Source organism: Calypte anna, chromosome 2 (assembly GCF_003957555.1).
Source record: "Calypte anna isolate BGI_N300 chromosome 2, bCalAnn1_v1.p, whole genome shotgun sequence".
Taxonomy (NCBI): domain Eukaryota; kingdom Metazoa; phylum Chordata; class Aves; order Apodiformes; family Trochilidae; genus Calypte; species Calypte anna.
Window position 1 is genome coordinate 133,465,041 of NC_044245.1, and position 20,373 is coordinate 133,485,413.

A 20,373-nucleotide genomic window follows, 5' to 3' on the forward strand; every position below is an offset into this window, starting at 1 on the left:
AGTCTCATCCAGAAAGAATGACACTTAGTTGATAAAGGACCTTTTTAAAATTCAAAACAGAATTCCCTAATAAAGAAGTCAAAGAAAAATTATGTATTAAATGTACCCCTGTGCTCAGCATTCAGCATATTTCAAGCAAAAATTATAATTACCATTTAGCAAAGGGAAACTGACTTTTTCTTTGTTTCTGTGGGAATGCAAATACACTCTTAAAACCAGACAAATCCCATGTTTACAAAAAACTAAAAGCCACTTGGTTCACATTAGATGAGGTTTGTAATAGGAGTAATAAGGGTATCTAGAATTAATGGAAAGACACTGGCAGCTCTGCCAAGGTAAAAACAAATATGCTGTATACATACTCTGCTTCTACTCTGCCCTGGTGAAGCTGCATTTGGAATATTGTGTCCAGTTCTGGGCTCTTCAGTTCCAGGACAGGGAACTGCTTCGCAGAGTCCCGTACAGAGCCACAGGGATGATTTAGGGAGTGGAACATCTCCCTTCTGAGGAAAGACTGAGGGAGCTGGGGCTCTTCAGCTTGGATGAGACTGAGGTGACCTCATCAATGTTTATAAATATGTAAAGGGAGGATGCCAGGAGGATGGAGCCAAGCTTTTCTCAGGGGTGACTAATAACAGGACAAGGGGCAATGCTTATAAACTGGAGCATGGGCAGTTACGTATAAATATTAGGAAGAATTTTTTCAATGTGAGGGTGACAGAGCCCTGGCACAGACTGCCCAGAGAGGTTGTGGAATCTCCTTCCCTGGAGACATTCAAAGCCCACCTGGATGTCTTCCTGTGTGACCTCCTGTAGCTGACCCTGTTCTGGCAGGGGGGGTTGGACTTGATGATCTTTCAAGGTCCCTTTCAATCCCTAACTTTCTATGATTCTGTCATTCTATGATTCTTTCATTCTTAATATAAGAAATATACATTTCTTAACTTGGAGAATGCCCTAAATTTTTTAAGCTATGCTTCCATTTTCAGATAACTTAAAGTCATTAAGGTTTACAGTTAGGATCCCTAGATGCAAGCCTCTTTGAAATATTTTCATTTCACAGCTCTAGTCTGAGGTGTCCCAAACTTCATGTCATATTCAAAATCTGATAATAATTTTATTTTTTGTATGAAATGAAATAATTTTTTTATTAATATATCATTTGTTCTTACATCAACTACTGCCAAATGCCTACTTGGCATATGAAAAGCTCCATCCTCTGTATCTGAAAGTTAAAATGTCAGCATAAAAAAATCTAAATAATATTTTGGATACATATCTTTTCATGAGAAAAGATTTTTTTCTGCACAACAGAGAGAAGAGATGCAGACTGACACAGGTCTGGCTATCTCATCTCCGGCAGATACGAAAACACAGAAGAGTTCACATGAGATAGCCAACACTTTCAAAATCTCTTAGATCATTGCCACAGATTGATGTTCTACATGCATGTGTTTGCTCAGTTAATAAATTCAGAGGCAAGAAACTCATTTATGTGCTTGCTATCCTTCATAGTAACAATATACATGCCTAGAGATTAACATTTGAGGACCTCTCAGCCATGCAAATTGCTGATATAATAGAAAGTGTACTGTGATAAAACACTGCCCTCTGCACCAGCATAACTGACATACAGAAGTGAAATAAAAACTTGCAGTTCCTCTCCAAGCTGTGAATGCTCAACACTTAAGGATATAAAAAAAAAAAAAAAAAAAAAGGGGGGGGAAACTTTGCCAACACACATGCCTAAGTCAATGATGGGGTTAGCAGGCTAGAAGAAGCTGGTTTTAAACATACTGACCAGCTCTGTTGGAAAGAGAACCAAGCACCTTGGATTCAAATTTCATGCTCTCACCACTAAACCACAATCCCTGCAGAGCATTTAAGTAAAGCTGTAAAATGGAACATCAAACAGCAAATGCAAAGCTCTAGGATGTACTTGAATACTATCAAGGGCATTCAGCTAATCAGATTTCTCTGATACTACTCCATAGAGCAGAATAGCATGGGGGTCTCTACATGGTTACTACGAGAAGAGATTGTGTTTCTTTTACAAACTAAGTATGAGTGACAAAAAACAAGAAATGAATTAAAATGCTAACAAACAGCGATGAAAACCAAGTCAACTATGCTTGTGGCTAAACAAAATGGTTAATGCTCAGTCAGTTTCCTAAGTTACCAGTGTGAGATGTAAGTGCAAAAGAAGGCTAATACTAAATGGTTCTGACATTAAATCATTTCAGTACAAGTCTCTTGAGAGACAGTGTTCCTCCATAAAGGCATTTCATCGTGTGCTTTTTCTCATTACATATCTGCCAGGTTTAACTGTGACTTGAGGTATTTTTAAGAGGAGTAGACAGAAAAGTACATGTTATGCTCAGCCTCATAAAAACCTAGAATCAAGTACCATGTTCTGTAGAAACATGAACTTAATAATGAAAACAGTACATGGAGACTGACATACTGAGCAAAAGTGTTGGTCACTCCAGCAGCAGTCAATAACACTTTACAGAAAGGTATAAAAAACCTTGGTTGGTAAAGGCAAATTCATCTCTACACTAAGAGTATTCCTAGTCTGTGATACTCAAGTCTAAACCTAGAAGCATGAGATTTAGTTCCTCTGAAAAATGCTAATATTAATAAACATGTTTTGTTTTCTTTTGTAAATTTCCATCTAAAAAGTCTTTCCTACTTTACCCTGCAATAGTCAAATCCCAGATTTAGCAAGAATGACTATAGTGGCCTGCTGTGGTGCTTCCACCCTAGGCGCATACTGTGGGTGCAATTGTTTCTTTTTATTCTACCTCCATCCCAACTCACAGCAGACAAAAAAAATCCCTTGGGACTTGCTTTTTTGGAGGTGCTAAGCATTCCCCAATCCCTTAAACATCCCCAGTCTTCATTATCTTTTGTTTTATGGAAGAACATGGGCCTTTATAACTCAATGACTCAATTTCTACACCCATGAGAGATATCTCTCACTTCATGGAGATGCAAGAGGGTGTCCTGAGCACTCCAAAACACAATCCCAAAAGAGAAGAATTACATAGTTTTTGAAGACAGCATCACAGCAGACATTAATCCCACATAATCAGAAAGCAAAGACCCCTGTGGATGAAGTACCACTGCAACTGAGCACTCCATTGGCTCTTCTCCTGAAGTGTCAATCCATGTATTTTTGAAGCTGTCCACATCTAAGAATGATTTACACATGTAGCTCTTTATCAGACAGAGTGCATACACTGAGGTCCCAGCTAGGATAAAAGCAACAGAATGTAGATGGAAAAAAATGTTAAGACTTTAGTAATTAGAAAATGCCAGCTGCAGCTAATAAGGAGAAAGAATGTTAAACTGGGATTTTTTTAATTTTTTTTTTTAACTTTACAGTAGCTGAGACACAGAAGCCAAGTAAATCACTAGACTCTTTCACTCTATGACTGTTGGTTGAAAATCATGCATGGAAAAACTACTGCAGCTGATCTGGTAGGAACACAAGCCCTAAATGGAGGTCTTCGTTCAGGTCAAGCTTTGGCAAATCCTAATCCTTCTCAGGTGACATTACTTGTATTCGACCACATCCAGTTGAGCTCTTCAAATATTTTCCTTCCTCTGCTTCTTAAGCCTTCCACAGTGTGTTTAAGTAGCACAGACTAATGTTATTTTACCCAATGAGCCTCATATTACACCAGGCTCAATATGCAGTAGTTTCACTTAGTGGCTGCTTGGAAAGCTATTAAGAGAAAACAATATGAAACCAAGTCTGTCTTCAGATTCAGGTTTAATAGAGTCACATTTCAGCCCTTTTCCAAAAGCTGAAAAAAAAAACCCTACATATTGATGCCACTGCTAATGTTACAATAACTGAAATAAAAGTTGGAAGCAGTAAGGCTTTTTCCAGGAGGCTGATGGAAAGAATTAAAAGTAATGAAAATCAGTTTGAGTTCTCAAATACAGCATTAGTGAAGTGAACTACAGCTCTCAAAATAAAGAAGTGCCTGACTTTCATTCTTTCTGTAGGATCTGACAGAAATACTGCACGAGACAATAAACCAGAGGAAGCACCACTTCATAACTGAGACAGACTGATACTAACCTCAGTTACAACAAAATGAGTGAGACCAGAGTTAGATCTGGTATCTTAACCATTCCATTCCTAATGCACTCCTTGGTATTTGTAAATATTTAGAAAGAAAAGAGGGAGCTAGGAACTCAGATGATGCAAAATTAACATAATACAGAATCTTATTTTTATAATAACTTTAAATGGCTTAGATCACCCAGACAAACTTAATTTTTCATGTTCCCTTTGATTTCACATCCTACCTTCCATTTCTGCTGTGTACCATCAGCTTTTTTTGCATGGAAGTGTGCGTAAGAGAAGGGATGTAAGAAGTGAAGCAAGTGTTACAAGATTTTGACTAGAAGGGGTGTCTTGTTGAGAAAAGGACTGAGTCAGGAAGTCCTGTGGCACTGCTAAATACCAGGAAGCTTCTGAGCTGATCTCAGTACACCAACAAAGTTAAGGTGATTGCAGCTGCACATAACTCAGTCACGTCCGTCACAGTTCCTACAGGGACTGGACACTCCAGGTTTCATCTCCACAACTAACTGTTACTTAAATCAATCAGGCACAAGCTGGGTACCTGATCATTTTCCAGACCACATTTCACAAAATGGTTGAAGTTGGAGATCATCTGGTCAAATCATCCAGTTCAAGCAGGACCTAGATGCAGCTGCCCAGGAACATGTCCAGAGGGTTTCTGAACATCTCCAAGGATGGAGACTCCACAACCTCTCCCTAGTCACCCTCACAGTAAATAGTGTTTCTTGACATTCAAAAGGAACCTCCACTTTGTACCCATTGCCTCTGGTCCTGACACTGAGCACCACTGAGAAGAGCCTGACCCTGTGCTCTTTGTACCCTCCCTTCAGCTACATTGATGAGATTCCCCTTGTCCCTTCCCCAGGCTGGACAGTCACAGGTCTCACAGCCTTTCCTCATGGGAGAGGTGCTCCAAGTCCCTTAATCATCTTTGTGGTGCTTTGTGGGATTCCTTCCAGTATGTCCGTGTCTTGTACTGAGGAGCCCAGAGATGGACACAGCATTCTGGGTGTGCACCCCTAGCACTGAGCAGAGGGGAAAAGCTCCTCCTAATGAACACAAAACACCATTAGTCTTCCTTGCAGCAAGGGTATCTTGCTGGCTGAGGTTCAACAGTGTCCACCAGGACCCCCAGGGCCTTTTCTGCCAAGCTGCTTTCCAGCTGGGTGGCCCCCAGCATCTATTGATGTATGGAGTTGTTCTTGCCCCGGTGCAAGACTTTGCACATGTTGAACTTTATGAGGTTGTGTTGATTCTCCAGCCTGTTGGAGTCCTACTGGATGGGGGGGTAATTTCCAGAATGCTGCTGGCACTAGGTGTAAACAACAAGATATTTTTAACAGAAACCCAGACAATATTCTCTTGTACTTGAAGGTGCAAAACTAGGTTTCCTTTGACAAAAAATGGAAGTTTCTGTATTGGGCTGCAGAGATTATGTAAAAGAAAGATGGACAGAGCACAAATACAGGAAGATAACAGGAAAATTGATGACTTTCTTGCAGAGAGAGATACAGATGAGCCTGAACTGTGCTATTTGCAATGGAGCAAACTGTGGGATTTTTTGCTAGTATACACCCTCAACACAGAGAGGATGCATAATCCAGAGAGTGAGGACAAGTCTGAGAATCAAAACTGGAGGTCACATACCAAACTTTGTCCCAAACTGCTAATCACAAGCTTATCCTGCACCTCCTTTTCCTCTTCTACCCTGTGTCAGTTTTGCTCATTTGAACCCTTCAAAAGAAGTCTGTTATTTTTACCACTGCCCATGTGTACAGCAGTAGAGACGCACACTGTGTAGCACTAGGTGACCTACAGGTTCTGTTCACCTAAATGTAAGATTCTGTAGATTTGCTTCTCAATTTCACAGCAAACAAATTGCACTGAAGCAGTTCATACTTTTATGCTTCTACAACAATCTCTACTAAAAAAAAAATTAAAATAAGGCAAACCACAGTATACTTTAACCAAAGTCAGCTTTATAAAGAAATAGCTACTTTAAACACTACAAAAGTGTTGTGGACATTTCTCATTTGACTTTCCAGCAACAGCTACAAATGTTTCCTAAAAAAAGCAAGAAACCATGATCCACTGTCATCTCAGCATCACTGAGCACTACCATAGTGCACTGAGAAATACAGTCAGAAGCCAAAGCATCTGTCAAGAGGCACCATTTCAATCAGATGCTTTACATTTTAACTCCCATACTGCCATAGTATTAACTTTTTCATAGTGTAATACTGCTTACCATTTACATAAAACAGGGATTTATATTTTATTACCTTTGTCATTCATGCACACATGTATTAACCAAGACTTTTACATGTGGAAAGACTAACAAGGAAAGCAACCTCTCTGACTTCCTCTTACCAGAGGCAGATTTCCCAGACCAAACCATGTCAGGCATACAACACAGACACAAAAAAGGCTGTCTGCCTAAGCATAATTAGTAGTTTCTGAACATCTTACAAATCACCAAGAAAGATGCATGCAGGCCAGGTATCTTTTTGATGGTTCAGGCAAGGAACCCAAGATGAAGAACTGCTCTGTCATCAGCTGTTGACACAGGAGTAGAGCCCAATAGCAAAGGCACAGGACTATCCAACACCAAAGGGTGTCTTGCCTTGGATATCCCTCAGAAAATCAATTCTCCTCACAAGAGACCACTCAAACAAACACAGAAGAGAAGACTGACTATTCTGGAGAAGACCACCGCCTAAGAAGGCTCCTGATGAAAGTATTCCATGAGGTCAGATAAATAAGCAAACACCCTAAGAAATGTTATTTGGTTTTAGGTCCCTTCAAAACAGTGAAGCCTCTCAAATTGGAGGCCATTTACAAGTATTTTCCAATAACTGGCAATAGCTTTAACTAATATAAACCCAGGTGGCTCCTGTGTTGCTCTGCTGGAAACACAACCTAAAGTACCTTGGGTGCACTGCACCACTGATCCTGTAAAGTCATACTTACTCTTGCTGAGTCAAAACTGATTCCATGACCACTGTGTTAACAGCATGCATGGCACTTCATGATCTAGTTGGGCATAGTGATAGGGTTTTTTTGGGTTTTTTTTTTTTGTGGGGGGGTGTCGACAGTTGGATGTGGTCTTTCCCAACCATGACAATTCTGTGTGTGATTCTGTGTATAAAACTAAACCTAAAATACTGAACTACCTGTAATGAAAAGCCAAAAAACATTTCTGTTCATTAAGGGAAATCCAGGACAGATTTTGCTCTGGCATCCTGAATTCAGAGGTTATGTTGTAAGCAGGGCCAGTGCTCCAGGGCTTCACTTCAGTGGGAATCCTTTAGTACTGTCTCAACAAAGTGAAAAATTATGAGACTTTAGTTTCCATTCAAAAGCATCACAGCTGCATACTTGTCAGTGGAATCACTAGGTGAGTCTGTAGATTTCAAATGAAAATATATCACACCTACCAACATTTTTGTAGTAATTTGAGAAAGAAAGAAGAGCAACTCAGTAAGTGTTGCTGTTTCAGTGCTTTCCAATTTGCCCAGCAAGTTTTAGCATGGACTCACTGGGAGTTGTCAGGGCTGCTCTACATGTGCAGCTTAATCTGTGCATGCACAACAGCCATTTGTCTGATGTGGCTAGTTTGGGGTTTTTTTGGTATTTCAAAGGTGGCAACCATACGGCTGAAAAGACCATACATGAGTGCAGAGCATATATTCATCTGTAACATATTTCAGCCAGGGCTTCAACTCAAAAAAGGAAAATAATATGTCTGGATCAGGAAGTTTATATTTTGTCGCATCACTGCAATTATCTAACTCAGATACTGCTGTCCCTTTGCAGTGTAAATCAGTACATGTTTCCCTGGATATACAAAAAGGCACAGACATTGTCCTGATTGCTGCACATGGTGTATTTGGGAGTTAGTGCTCATACAACTTCACAGTGATTTTTAAAAAAGCACCGGTTTAGGCAGTACCTAAAAGCCAACATCACAAACACTATTTATCTTTTAGGCCCCTTTCTCTGTTTCACTACATCTATGTTTGGGTCTGGTTTTCATCAAGATGGAGAAAATCTTGACAATTCTCAAAAAAAAAAAAAAACCATATAAAAGTTTCTGCAAGGTAAAGTTGAGACTTGTAATCCCTAAACCATATGCTCTGGATTATTTTTAGATTTAAATTTTTAAATCCTAAAAAACAAAAATTAGCTTTTGAAAACAGACAATCAAATTAGAAGGATTTTCTTGGTTTGGATCTATGTTAAATATATGTGAAATTTGCTGTTGCCCTCTTCATAATTTAATTAGAGTGTTTATTTTGAAATGTAATTACAGAACTGCAGGACTCTTCTAAATATTACTTGTAGTTACTTACACTTTCCTTCTTAGTCATACAAACACCATCCCATAAAACCAAAACAAAACAAAAGGAATGACAGCAGATAAATTTTTTTGCTTCCTAAAATGACAAAGTCTTACATATACATCAAGTACTTAGCTTTAGTGAAATTAGTATTTCAAAAAGAAAAATGTAGCTGTTTCATTACTGCATGCCAAAATTTGCAAACTGCCTGCTATCAAAAGATGTTTCTCCTATTACAGGGAAGCAAAGAGCATGAACATTTTTCACACTGCTCATCAGCTGTACCTAAAATGCCAGTTACTTCTCTGCTTTCCCTTAAAAAAAATAAATCACCTCTTCACAGCTTGTATACTCAAGTCCCAAAAACAAGAGAAAGGCCAGGAATTTTAATTACCAGTCTTTTGCATGCTATCACCTAAAAAGAAATTTGAAGTTGCAACTTCACATTGAAGCACATTTAAGCAGTTGCATCAAAATAGAGTAAGATTAAAGCATAGAAGAAACATTCACTGGAGCATTGCATGCATGAGTGTTTAAGTACAAACACAGGGCTGAGGCAGTGTGAACTGTACAGCTCCAGAAAATGGCAGCATCTGCTCTAGGAATCACAGTTTGATAAATAAAGGTCAGAGATGAGACCTTGAAATCAAGGTGCGAAGTGGGAGCAATCCCAAAGCAGAGAAATATGGCTAAGGTCTCAAACCCTGTAGCTTCAGAGACAGATCTATAGAGGAAAGTATTGTGGTACTCCATCATTTTAGATAGGTTACAGTCATCATCTCCAGTCCATGGTCAGAGCATCAGCTTTCACATCAAACAAGCGTTCTGAATTCTGATTACATACAAACACCAGATTCTTGTAATTCCTCCTCTCCCCCACCTCCACTGCATGAAGAGGAGATAGAAGAAATCATGGCATTGGAAAGGTGACACTAATTAAAATGTCTGTCAGATGCAGCCTTTCACTCTGGTTTCTGCTATGCTTAGCTCGGTGTTGCACCATTGTTTGCTTTTTGGGGAGCATACAATGTAGAGACCACCACCCTGATCCCTGTTGACTTCTTTTCTCCACTTAGTTTTGAAAAAGTATGGGTGAAAATTGGTGAGAACTGTCCATATCATGGTAAACCCTCTAAGAAATGCAACTGCCAAATACAGAGAAATGTTGCTGCATCACGTTACTTTCAAGACAGGCTCACATTATCTTACCTCCCACAGATATATCAAGTTCAACAATTACAAAAATAAACCCTGGTCAATAAGTGGGTCATATGTAAGACCTGGATGAACAAAGTCAACATGTAAAGAGGAGAAATAACTCTATGACCCAAACTCTGCATCTACTCAGCAACAAGACTCACTTGGCACTACTTCTTAAAATGTATTAGTCCAAATTAAAATATAAAAAAGTCCTACCACTAGACTATTCCATGCTTTACACCAAAAATTACTTGACAAGATATTTTAAAAGTTTTAAATATTGGCTCAAAAAGGGACAGAGTTAACTCTGCATGCACAGGGTGACTTTGCAGAACCCAACAGATCCTTCCCAAAGCACTGCATGTGCTAAACAAGTACTACAAAGACAATGAGTATACAAACCATGGCAGCACCTAATTTTGGTACCTAAAACATTTCATGATGAAAGGATCAAGCTGTTAGATTTGTGCATTATTAACAGCCAACATGTATGAAGTCATGCTTTTCACTCAGAAAAGGATTAGCAAATACTTGGAGCCTAGACAAACACAGAAGGTTCTCCAACTGTGCTCAAACAAAACTTTGAGGTGAAAAGAGAGGGCATGCCTGAGTAATTTAATTTAGTATTAAAAATATCTGAAACTAAATAAATCTCTAATATAAGAAAAGGTATACGTTTCAAGGACTGCATCTGTTAAAGTTGACATAATTTTAATAAAAGGTCAGAATAGTGGCTGTGGTAGATCCCTTCTCCTTTGGAGTTATTTCAGCTGTTTAGCTAGCAATGAAGATGTGTACATCTGAACTACACTTCTACTATAGATAGAGGCAATCAAGTAATCTTTAATATTTATTGACTTTGGGGTGTGGTTTATATGATCAAAAGCAGGTATCTACTGTAGGATGAGTTAACTACCAGCAGCTTCATGGACTGTGCTGAGTACCACTACATGAGTTATAAAAGAAAATGAAGACATTTATGTTGCAGATATTTACATGTAGTCACATGAATCCCACCCCTGGAGTTTATAAGCAAGAATGCATTTTTGGCAAGGGTTGTTATGGTCAGCTTTAAGCTTCTGAGTTTGATATACAGTGCACTGGGAAAAATCTGCAACCTGTGATGATCTTCAGGTTTGACTAGATAGTCCCCTATAATCTATGGTTAGCTAAGATTTTTTTTTTGTTTTTATAAATAGCCAGATGATGAGAAATGAAATGCAGACCTCCATGGGACAGTCAGACTCTTGGCAGAAGTAGCAAGAGAAAATAAAAAGGGAAAAAGAAGAAAAAAAAAAAGGAAAGAACAAAGAAATAGCTTACAGAAAAACTATTGTTTATTTCTTTATGCCTTGAATTCTGATAGTGAACACAACTTCCACTTTCCAGTTTTTAAATAATGTCATATTTTTCATTAAGAGCTGCTTATGTAAACACCACCATGCTAGCATACTTTGCCATGGTAATTATGCTGCTTTGTATACTGTAAATGATACATTGAAGTGAGAAACTGCATTCTTGCTGTTATCATCTTTGCTTCCCCATATTAATATACAACCTCACTTCTGGTATTTGTCATACATTTTGAACAGCTCTAGTAACAGATTTCAGCCAAGCTTTGGATAGCACACATTCCCTCCAAAAAGGGAAAATATCAAACAGACCCAAGTTTATCAAACAGTCAAATATAGGTCCTTCATCACACTACAGAGCTTCCTGCAGGTTTTAATGCAAAATAATACAATAATATACTTAGAAGGTCTGGCCAGACATAGCCATATAGACCAGTATCCTAACTCCAAGTGTCCTGTCTGAGGGATGGATACAGACATGGAAAAGCATACATACTCTGCTAGCACATGCTTCCAGTTTTCATTTTCCACAATAATGGGCCAGGACACACCTAAGGGTGTCAGATGCACATGACTTGCTGCAGTCAATCTTGCCTGGCCTCTGGTTGCTCAAGAAGGTCACTTACATGACAAGCACAAAGGGATAACAAAGGAAACCTACCTCAAGAAACTGGATCAAGCACCTAAACTGAGGTGTCTGTTTTTATGATGAATCCTGCCCTTGGTGTTTTGAGCATCTCTTCTTCAAATCTTAAGCGCCAGTTAGCCTCAGGAACACTGAATCAGTAGCTAGGTTGGTATTCAGTCATTCACAAATAGATTTTTGACTTCTGCTAATATTTTAGCTTAAATTAAGAAATTTTCTCAGACTTACTGGATAATAGGGCATGAGTATCCAAACTTCTCAATGGTTACAGTTTTATAGGGTTCTCACATTGCTAACAATGTGTATATAAAGAAAGTCTAATAATTAGCTACCCTAAGTAGTAAGGGGCTAGGGAACAGAAAGCAGCCTCCAAAGCTTCACTACTGTCACAAGTAGCTGGGGAGTTATTTCAGAAAGTGTTGACATGTCTTGGTTCTTTTACAAATACTGTTACAAGCATTTAATGTAACAATAAGGAAAATAAGTATTACAAATTATAAGTATTACAAATTATAAGTATTACAAATTAAGTATTACAAATATTATAAGGAAAATAAGTACTACAAAAAGGAAAATAAGTATTTCAAAGCACAGCTTCCTCACAAGATTTTAAACTTTAACCTGCAAACAAGAAGTTAACTGTCCTCCAAATATAAAACACATTTCAAGTTTGAAGAGAGGAGGATGAAATGGGTAAAATTCCTCTTTTGTACTTAGCATCGTGCTTGTAAAAGCTGCTATGGTACTTACTTCAATCAAGTATTTCCAGCACAGATTCCTTTTCCCTAATGCCCAAATCCTCAATCTTTCCCAAAGCATGACCACACAATCCAACTGAGACAGGTTTCAAGATTATCCCTGTTCCAGGTAAGTATCTAGTTACAAAAGCTAAATCACAGTCCCCAGTATCTGAACAGGTTTTTCTTCTAGTTGAAAATGTAACAGCTTCCTACATTAATAACTGGTTTGTGGTCAATATTCCTATCTTATTATATGAAGGTACAGATTTTATTAATGTAATTTTGATTCCAGCTACTGTGGTCCTCCATATATATATAAACACTCCTATCAACACCATACAAGGAGCTACAGTAAGCTCAGAGCAATACTTGACATTTCCTTTTCTAGGCACTCCTCCTATGGAAATGCCTGTGGTTATTTTACCATCATCACTGTCAATTACTGTTCAGTCATTGCCACAGATATTTCCCCTTTCTTTATGTACATCTAATACAGAGTATGAGCTTCCATGAATGAGTATGCACCTTAGCTCCTTGAATTAAATAGTTAAGTGTTTGACACCCAAAATTTTTCCTTTGAGTTCTTAGATATAGGTAGCTTCCAATTTCCCAGTGTCAATATTATTCCAACGCTGGAACACTTTCTCACTCGGTCACACCAACTCCAGAGATCCTCCAAGTAGTACAAATAAATCCTCTCATGAGTGCAGATGCTGCTGTCACATTGACTTTTTTGTCAGGGAATTTCATTAGCATCTAATTTTTGACAGCTCTTAACAGTGAATCCTATATTGGTTTCTGTCAATGCTTTTGCAGAACACCATCACTCCTAGTGGTAAACCAGCCCAACAAACTTCATTTCTATATGCTCCCATTTTGATCTTAGGTACCCTTTTGGGAAAGTTGTTCTTATCATGTCTCAAAGACATGGAAAAAACCACCGATCTTTCAAGCACATGAATATAATGTTCAGTGAAATGATAAGCTATGAATCTGCTTATCTAGTAGTGACTTCTAAGGGAAAATCTTAATTAAAGATGAAAATGTTCATTTCAATGAACAAGCAAGTAGATATCCAATAGAAATGCCAAATCAAGTCATATAACTAAACAAGAAAGGGAAAGGAAGTGCTTGTATTTAGGCTCAGCCAGCTGTGAGATCACATCACTGACCTTTAAGCCCTTAAATAAGTTTTAGAATAGCTTCTGCAGGAAAGGCAAGTAATCATAATTACCTGCTCAGGACAAAGACTTCCAAACAGAGATTTTTCTGGAGTGTTTCAAGGGAAATAAAGTTCTGCTCTGAGCCAACTAGGCAAAGAAATATTCCAATGAGCTGTAAAAGCAGCTAAGGGCTCCAATGAATTAGAGACTCTTTGTATTGTAATGCATTTACTGAACAATTTTTAACAAAGTGACATTGACTAACAAAACACAAATCGGTGCCAGGTAAGAACCACATTCTAAACCTTTATTTTTTCATTCCATTTCTACTGCCATGTAGCACATGTTTCGTTTGGGAAAGGGTTGAAATAGAAAGGGAATGAAGAAATCTGGGGATGTTGCCCCAGATTTACTAAACTCTTGTTTACTGCTCTACATCAGCTGCAAAACCACACAAACTCTAATACAGGTTTTACTGCACAATAATACAAGTTCACTGTACATTTAGCTGCTTTAAAAAAGAAAAAACAACTACACACGATATTAGCCCGTGATTCCAGACTGAATGCAATTGATTTCTACCACACAAGAGACTTAATATATGCCAAAAACTTTATTTCATTAAGAAAATGATATTATGGAGCATCTGAGATCATGAAACAGACAAAACAGAATGCCAGAGAAATTTTAACTGCCAGTACCCCACAGTGAATGCCTGATTATTTGCAGATGGGGTATGGAAAAATTGTGAAATTATTGGAATTTTGGGTCCTGTACGAAAGCATTACTTCAGACTGGATGTGTCATGGCAAATGTCTATTATAATTTGAATGCATTCTTAGATTTTGCATTCAGTGCTTAGAACTGGCTATGCTTACTTCTTTAGACTTATTAACTGAAAAAGACTGCATTCTTCCAAGTGCAAAACAAAACCCTTAGGTGATAGCACAAAACAGCACCAGTAAGTCAACTGTCAATAATGACATTATTTATCCAATAACTAAACTAAAAACTAATTTAAATCAATCTCCTTTGGAAAAGCCAACTGTTCAACAAGCACAACAATTGATCTAAGATCAATCAGCAAACATGAGATCAATTAAAACCAGCTTAAGTTTCTGTAGGAGGACAATTCACACAACTGAGTTAGATGTCTATTCATTTCAGTACTCCCACAATGCAATCCTTAAGCTCTGTTGTAAAGCAGAAATACCACTATCACCCTCCGCTGTCTAGCCAGCACTCTAAGTAGTTCCACATTTAATTAAAGACACAGTATAGCCTTTGTTAGCACAGATAGTCTGGTCACTTTAAAGGACTGCTATCGTTTTAGCCACACACACAAAAATTAAATTCTGGAAACCATCTGCTGAAAAACCATCAAAACTAAATTGCTTTACAATTTTTTTTGCACCAACTTTGAAAGTGACATGTGTGTGAAAGCAGAGACTATTTTCCTTCCAGTTTTATTACTATTTGTGCTGGCTTATCGCTGGAGATATTAACTCCCCCTCCTTCCAAATAACTGCATTAAAAGTGCAATTCTTTCAGAAATGCGAATTTCTCAGCAGCTGAGACACCTGATTTTCAGCTCGCTTTAGAAATGGGGAGGTGATATCTGGCTGATAAAATAATATGGAAAAGGATTTCAAAATTATTCCAAATACGCGGATAATAAAAGGATTTTACACTGAAGTTGTATCACCTCCACCACCACCCCAAAAAAAAAAAAAACAGAAAACAAAAAACAAACAAACCAACAACAACAAAAAACCCAACAACAACCAAAAACAAAAAACAAAACCACCCTCACAGCCAGCCAGCCCTGACAGCCGGGGAAGAGCTGTAGTAACCTTTTTGTCCACATGGGTGCTGTACTGGCACATTTCACAGCTCCGACTCCTAACTCTGGTTAGGAGCATCTTAGGAAAAGAGATGAAACCCTAACGCACCTTTTCTCTCTTTTTCCTCCAAAAGGCTCTGCAGGGTTTGAGCAAACATTGGCGGCGGGGAATGCTCCTAAGCGCCGGGGAAGGCGCGGTTGGCTCCTCCGCCGCTCTCCCGCGGGCTGAGCCCCCGCACTGGGGGAGCGGCCGGGGGTGCCGGCACCGCGGGCTGGGAGGGGGGAAAGCCACCGTTCTGCCTCGGAAACCCGCTCACCCTAAAGACGGTCCAAGGCGCACAGCCTCCGACACCGCCCCACGGACACGCGAGACTCAGTAGCGCGGACTAACATCCACCCTCCGGCTGCTGGGGGACTCTCCCTCCGGCTGCTGGGAGCTGCTTGCCGAGGTACGGCGGCGAAACCGGCCTCTTCTCCCGGTAGTTGCGGCCGAGGGCCAGCCTGCAGCTGCTGGCAGCCCGTCCAGCCGCGGGAAGCTGCCAGCGAGACCCGCGGCTCTGCCGGCCCTGGGGGTGAGGGCAGCGGGGGGCTGCTACCGCTAGATATCCTCGTCCCCGACAGCTCCACGCGGGTCGTGGGGCAGCCGTGCCACTCCGCGCGGTCCTTTCCCACCAGAGCTGACGTCCACGCCGTTTGTCCCGCTCCCGGTCCGGCCTCCAGAGCAGGAGGACGGTGGACAGCCCCGAGTGAGAGGATCACCGCGCCGGCACGGTCACGCACCCCGAGACTCGCTGCCGGCGCCTCACCTGCCGGGGATCTCCCTTCATTGGCGGCGAGGAGACGGTCCCGCCATCCTCCGGCAGCCCCCTCCTGCCCCGCAAGCAGTTCTGCTCGCCGCCCCAGGCGGGCGTCCCGGGTGACCGGGCGACGGGACTCACCTCTTTTGCTGCGTCTCCAGCGGCCGGCTTGGCAGTGGCCGTAATCCATACAGTTCAGGATAATCAAGGCAAAGGAGAAGAGGCGAAACTGCATCCTGGTCCACTGTGGTGGGGCAGCCTCCTCCGGCGGCAGCGAGGGGTGGCGGAGGCCGGCGGCCGGCTGCGTGAAGGGCAGCGAGCGGCCCCGGGCGAGGTAGGGGACCGGCGGAGCACCGCGGGGACCGGCAGGAGCTCACACGCCTCCTGCTCCCCTCCTCGGGCGCTGCGAACTCAGAACCGCTTCCAGCATCTCCCCTGCCTTGCAGGAAGAGAGAGGGGAAACGCTCGCCTCCTGGATTGCCCGGTCCTCCCCCTTCTCCGGCTCTCCCCGAGAAAGAAAAAAAGAAAAATTAAAACGCCCAGGTCGGGGCAGGAGCGGAACCCCAGAGCAGAGTCACCGCGAGCCCCAACTTTTTCCTCCAAGCGACCGCAAGCCGCCGACGAGCGCTGCCGCTGGCTCGACACCCCCGTGCGCCCCGGGGACGGGCTGTCAGCCGCGGGAAAGCGCTATTTATCCCGGCGCAGGGGCGCACCCCGCCCACACGCGCTCAGGTCGCGGGCACGGCGGGTCGAAGCCGCCCCCCCGACCTCCGCGGCGCGGCCCCGCGGCCATACCGCCCCGCCGCTGGGCCCGGAGAGCGGCTCCGCGTCCCGGGCCGGCCCCCCGCCGGCAGGCGCGGGCCGGGGCTCGGCGGGGCGGGCGGCGGGGGCTCCTGGCCATATGCAGGCGGCAGGCGCGCCCGCCCCCCTCTCTTCCCCCTCCCGCCCCTCCGCTCCCTCGCCCGCCTCCGTCCGCTCCTCCTGTGCGGCGGGGCGAGGGCTGCTAGTCGGGGGGCAGCGGGGCCGTGCGGGCCTGGGGTGCGCAGGGGGTGCTGAGGCCGAGGCGTCCCGCAGCCCGGCCCTGGCGCCGCCTGGCTCCGCGCCCCCGCCCCCGCCGAGCTCCAGCGCCCGCCCGCCCCGGACCCCCGGAGGATGTGCCGGGAGGCTGTTCCTCGGCGGGCTTCTACTTCTCCCTGCGAAGGCTCCTCGTCGTTTCCCTGAGCTGCATGTAGCTTTGAGAAACCTTGTCATGCTCATTTCACTCCCTCTTTTTGTTTTTCCTTTTTTTGTTGTTTTTTTTTGTTTGTTTTCTTTTTTTTCCCGTGTTGTTTGATAACTCACTCTTATTCTTTCTTTCATCCTTGGGGTTTTTTCCCTCCTTTACTTCTGTGTTTCTAAAATCTGATCTTGCATATTCCAAAGCCTCTTGTTGCAATGCCACTTCCATTGTCCTGGGAAGATGGCTCTTGAAGTCCTGAAGTATAACTTCAGCAAAGGATTTTTAGTTGTTTCTAGCCACAGCTCTACTTGGCAACGGTATTGTAGAGCTGGTAAAGTACAGACAAGATGAAACAAGGGAGCAACCAAGAATTTCCAATTGAATTTTGCTCTGGTTCTGGTTCTTTAACTCCTCATAGTACCAGCTACACAAACCCCACAGCCCCATTTGATTTCTGTGCTGCCCACTCACAGCCTGTTCCCTTGTGCTGCAGGTATCAATGGACCATTGCTCCTTGGCTGGGGTGCTGGACCCGCTGTGCCTGACTTAACAAGCCCCGTGGGACCTGGGCTGCTGTGGGGCAGGTGCAAAAGTTGGGCACAGAGCATGGGTCTGGCATGGCTGGCACAAAGCCAGGTTTCATAAATGTAGTTGGATTCAGGCTGATTCTGTGCTGGGTGTTTCCATTCCTTTCTACCTCTTGACACTTCTGGACTGTGCCAGATAGGTTCTGACAAAAGCAGATGTACTCTTTCCAGAGCAGAGCTGGCCCTACCTTTTCATTCATGTGGTGCTGTGCCTGAGCTAATACATTGTGTTAGGCCCAAGCTGGCTGTTCATCCATGGCCTGGACAATCTGACCACAGATAAATGAAATCTGACTGTACAGTGTTTACCATGCCATCTTGACACCTCAGAACTTTTGACTGTGTTTGTCACCATAATATTCCTCTGAAGCCGAGAAACATCAGCATCCTCAGTTTGCAAACAGAAAACTGAGTTACAAAGAGGTTGAAGTCAAAAAGAGCCTGAAATCAAAAGGGATGTGACTGTCAAAACTTAGTCCTGAGTTTTCTAGGTTCTTGGACAGTGGTGGCCTTTACATTTATCTACTGTACAGTAGCTTAACCTCTAGTATGAAATGTAAAAGTTTTTAAAAATCACACTATATAAGAATATCTTCTGATGTCAAATCTTTATCATAACTGCCAATCCAATTGTGTACTGAGCATCTCATACCTTTCAGTGTTTTTATAATCCACGAATTACAGAGATTACATTCAACTAATTAATACAGACCTAAGTAGTATGGCAGTCAAGGTCATTCTAGCTCAGTGTCAGTGGTCCCCAAGTGGATTTGGAGTAGATGCTGTGGGAAAGAGTGCAAAAAATAAGGCATGTATATATGTGGTTTGTGGTTTTTATTTTCCCCAGTCTACTTACACAGCGAAACTTTCCAAAGGAGATGTATGTACGTATATAAAACTTGTTGCAAAAGAGGCAGAATGTTATTTTAGTGGAGGGCGTTTACAGGCAACTGGAGTTTTCCAAGATGTGTAGTTCCTATAACCCCTCCAACTTCATGTGACAGATTGTGTGCAGCAGACAGCTGAGACTGAGGCTTTTTGCACCAGTGGGATCTTTAGAGTACATGATTACTATTTTCTGATGCAGAAAAAAAAAGCGTACCACCACCTCATAGATCCTTCTGAGCTTCATTGCAAGGGACAGAGAGATCAGACTACAAGAGGAAGGGGAAATCAAACAGAAGTGTTAACTACACCTCTGTGATGACTCCAGGAATGGATGTTCTTTACTTTTTTTCATATCTACAAACCCATAGTAATGGGGCCTTGGATCTACCACAGTTACCTGGAGATGAGTGTGCAAACAGTGATACCAGGGCCTCCCCATTAATACAAATCCATTTCTGGATGTGTCTGAAATATATAAAATTAGAAATGGACTTTCAGAAAGGTGCCCTGCTGACACTGAAGGTGACTGAGATCTACAGAGTGTAGAACTGGGTTTCAGGGGAAATAAGACACTTCCTTGTTTCTTAAGCAAAGACCGCATGTCACACTTCTCCAGCTTAGTCTCCTTTGAAGGTTCCACAAACCTGGAAAATAAATACGAGGAATGTATCTCCAAGTGAAATTCCTAGTCTTTGAGAGCACTAAACCTCAGCACTTGTTTCTTCTTGCATGCAGCTGGGGAAACAGTAGTCCAGGAGGATGCAGAAAGCCTGCAGTTAATGGTTGGGGAGCTGGCTGGGATTTCAGTGTCCAGTGCAAGCCAGGCAGGCTGGACCACCCGCATAATGCCTGGCAGCACTAGCCCTGGGCTAGCATCCTGTCGTGCCACGTAAGTACAGGGCATAGCTACGTCCTTGGGACTGCTTGATGGGCTTTATAACAAGGGACAGGCAACAAGGAGCATCTGCAGAGAGTGACAGACTGGTGGTCTGTAACAGGCAGGCGGATGAGCCAGAGTGCCTTTCTCAAGACTTTGGTAGGAAACACAGCTATAACATAAAAGAATGTAATTAATAATTTTTATATTTTTTTTTTAGTATTTTATCAAAAGCTGATGGGCTGTTATGGAGACAGTATGAAAGCACCTGAATGAAAGATCCAGATTTTGAGAAATGGAGACGTGCATCCTTGGTCAGTTGGTGATTGCAGGTCAACTGTCAGTATTGCATGAGGTCTGATAGGCAAGAAGTGGTTTCAAAGAGAAGTCCAGCACTTATGCTTCCTATTATGAGGAAGAATCAGCAGAAATATGCAAGAGCATTGCAATCAAAGCTAATGGCCAGTAACACAATGCTAGATTGACAGCAGGCTAAATTGGATTTTAATTCACAGAATACAATGGTACAAAGAGCAAGATACTTGGCAATAAGAATCTGGATCATAGTTTTGACACTGTGATTGATGGAAAGTTGATGTTTTAAAATAGTCTGAATGGA

At 42.0% G+C, this 20,373-nt stretch overlaps 1 protein-coding gene across 1 annotated transcript in view; it reads right to left on the bottom strand.

Annotated features, from left to right (window-relative positions):
- RSPO2 (R-spondin 2) overlaps nt 1-16,689 on the bottom strand; it is a 104,231-nt gene extending 87,542 nt beyond the window's left edge. Inside the window, exon 1 of the mRNA XM_030444705.1 lies at nt 16,325-16,689. The gene's annotated coding sequence lies outside the window, so the exon portion shown is untranslated. The remainder of the gene's footprint in view (nt 1-16,324) is intronic.
- Nucleotides 16,690-20,373: the final 3,684 nt, after the last annotated feature.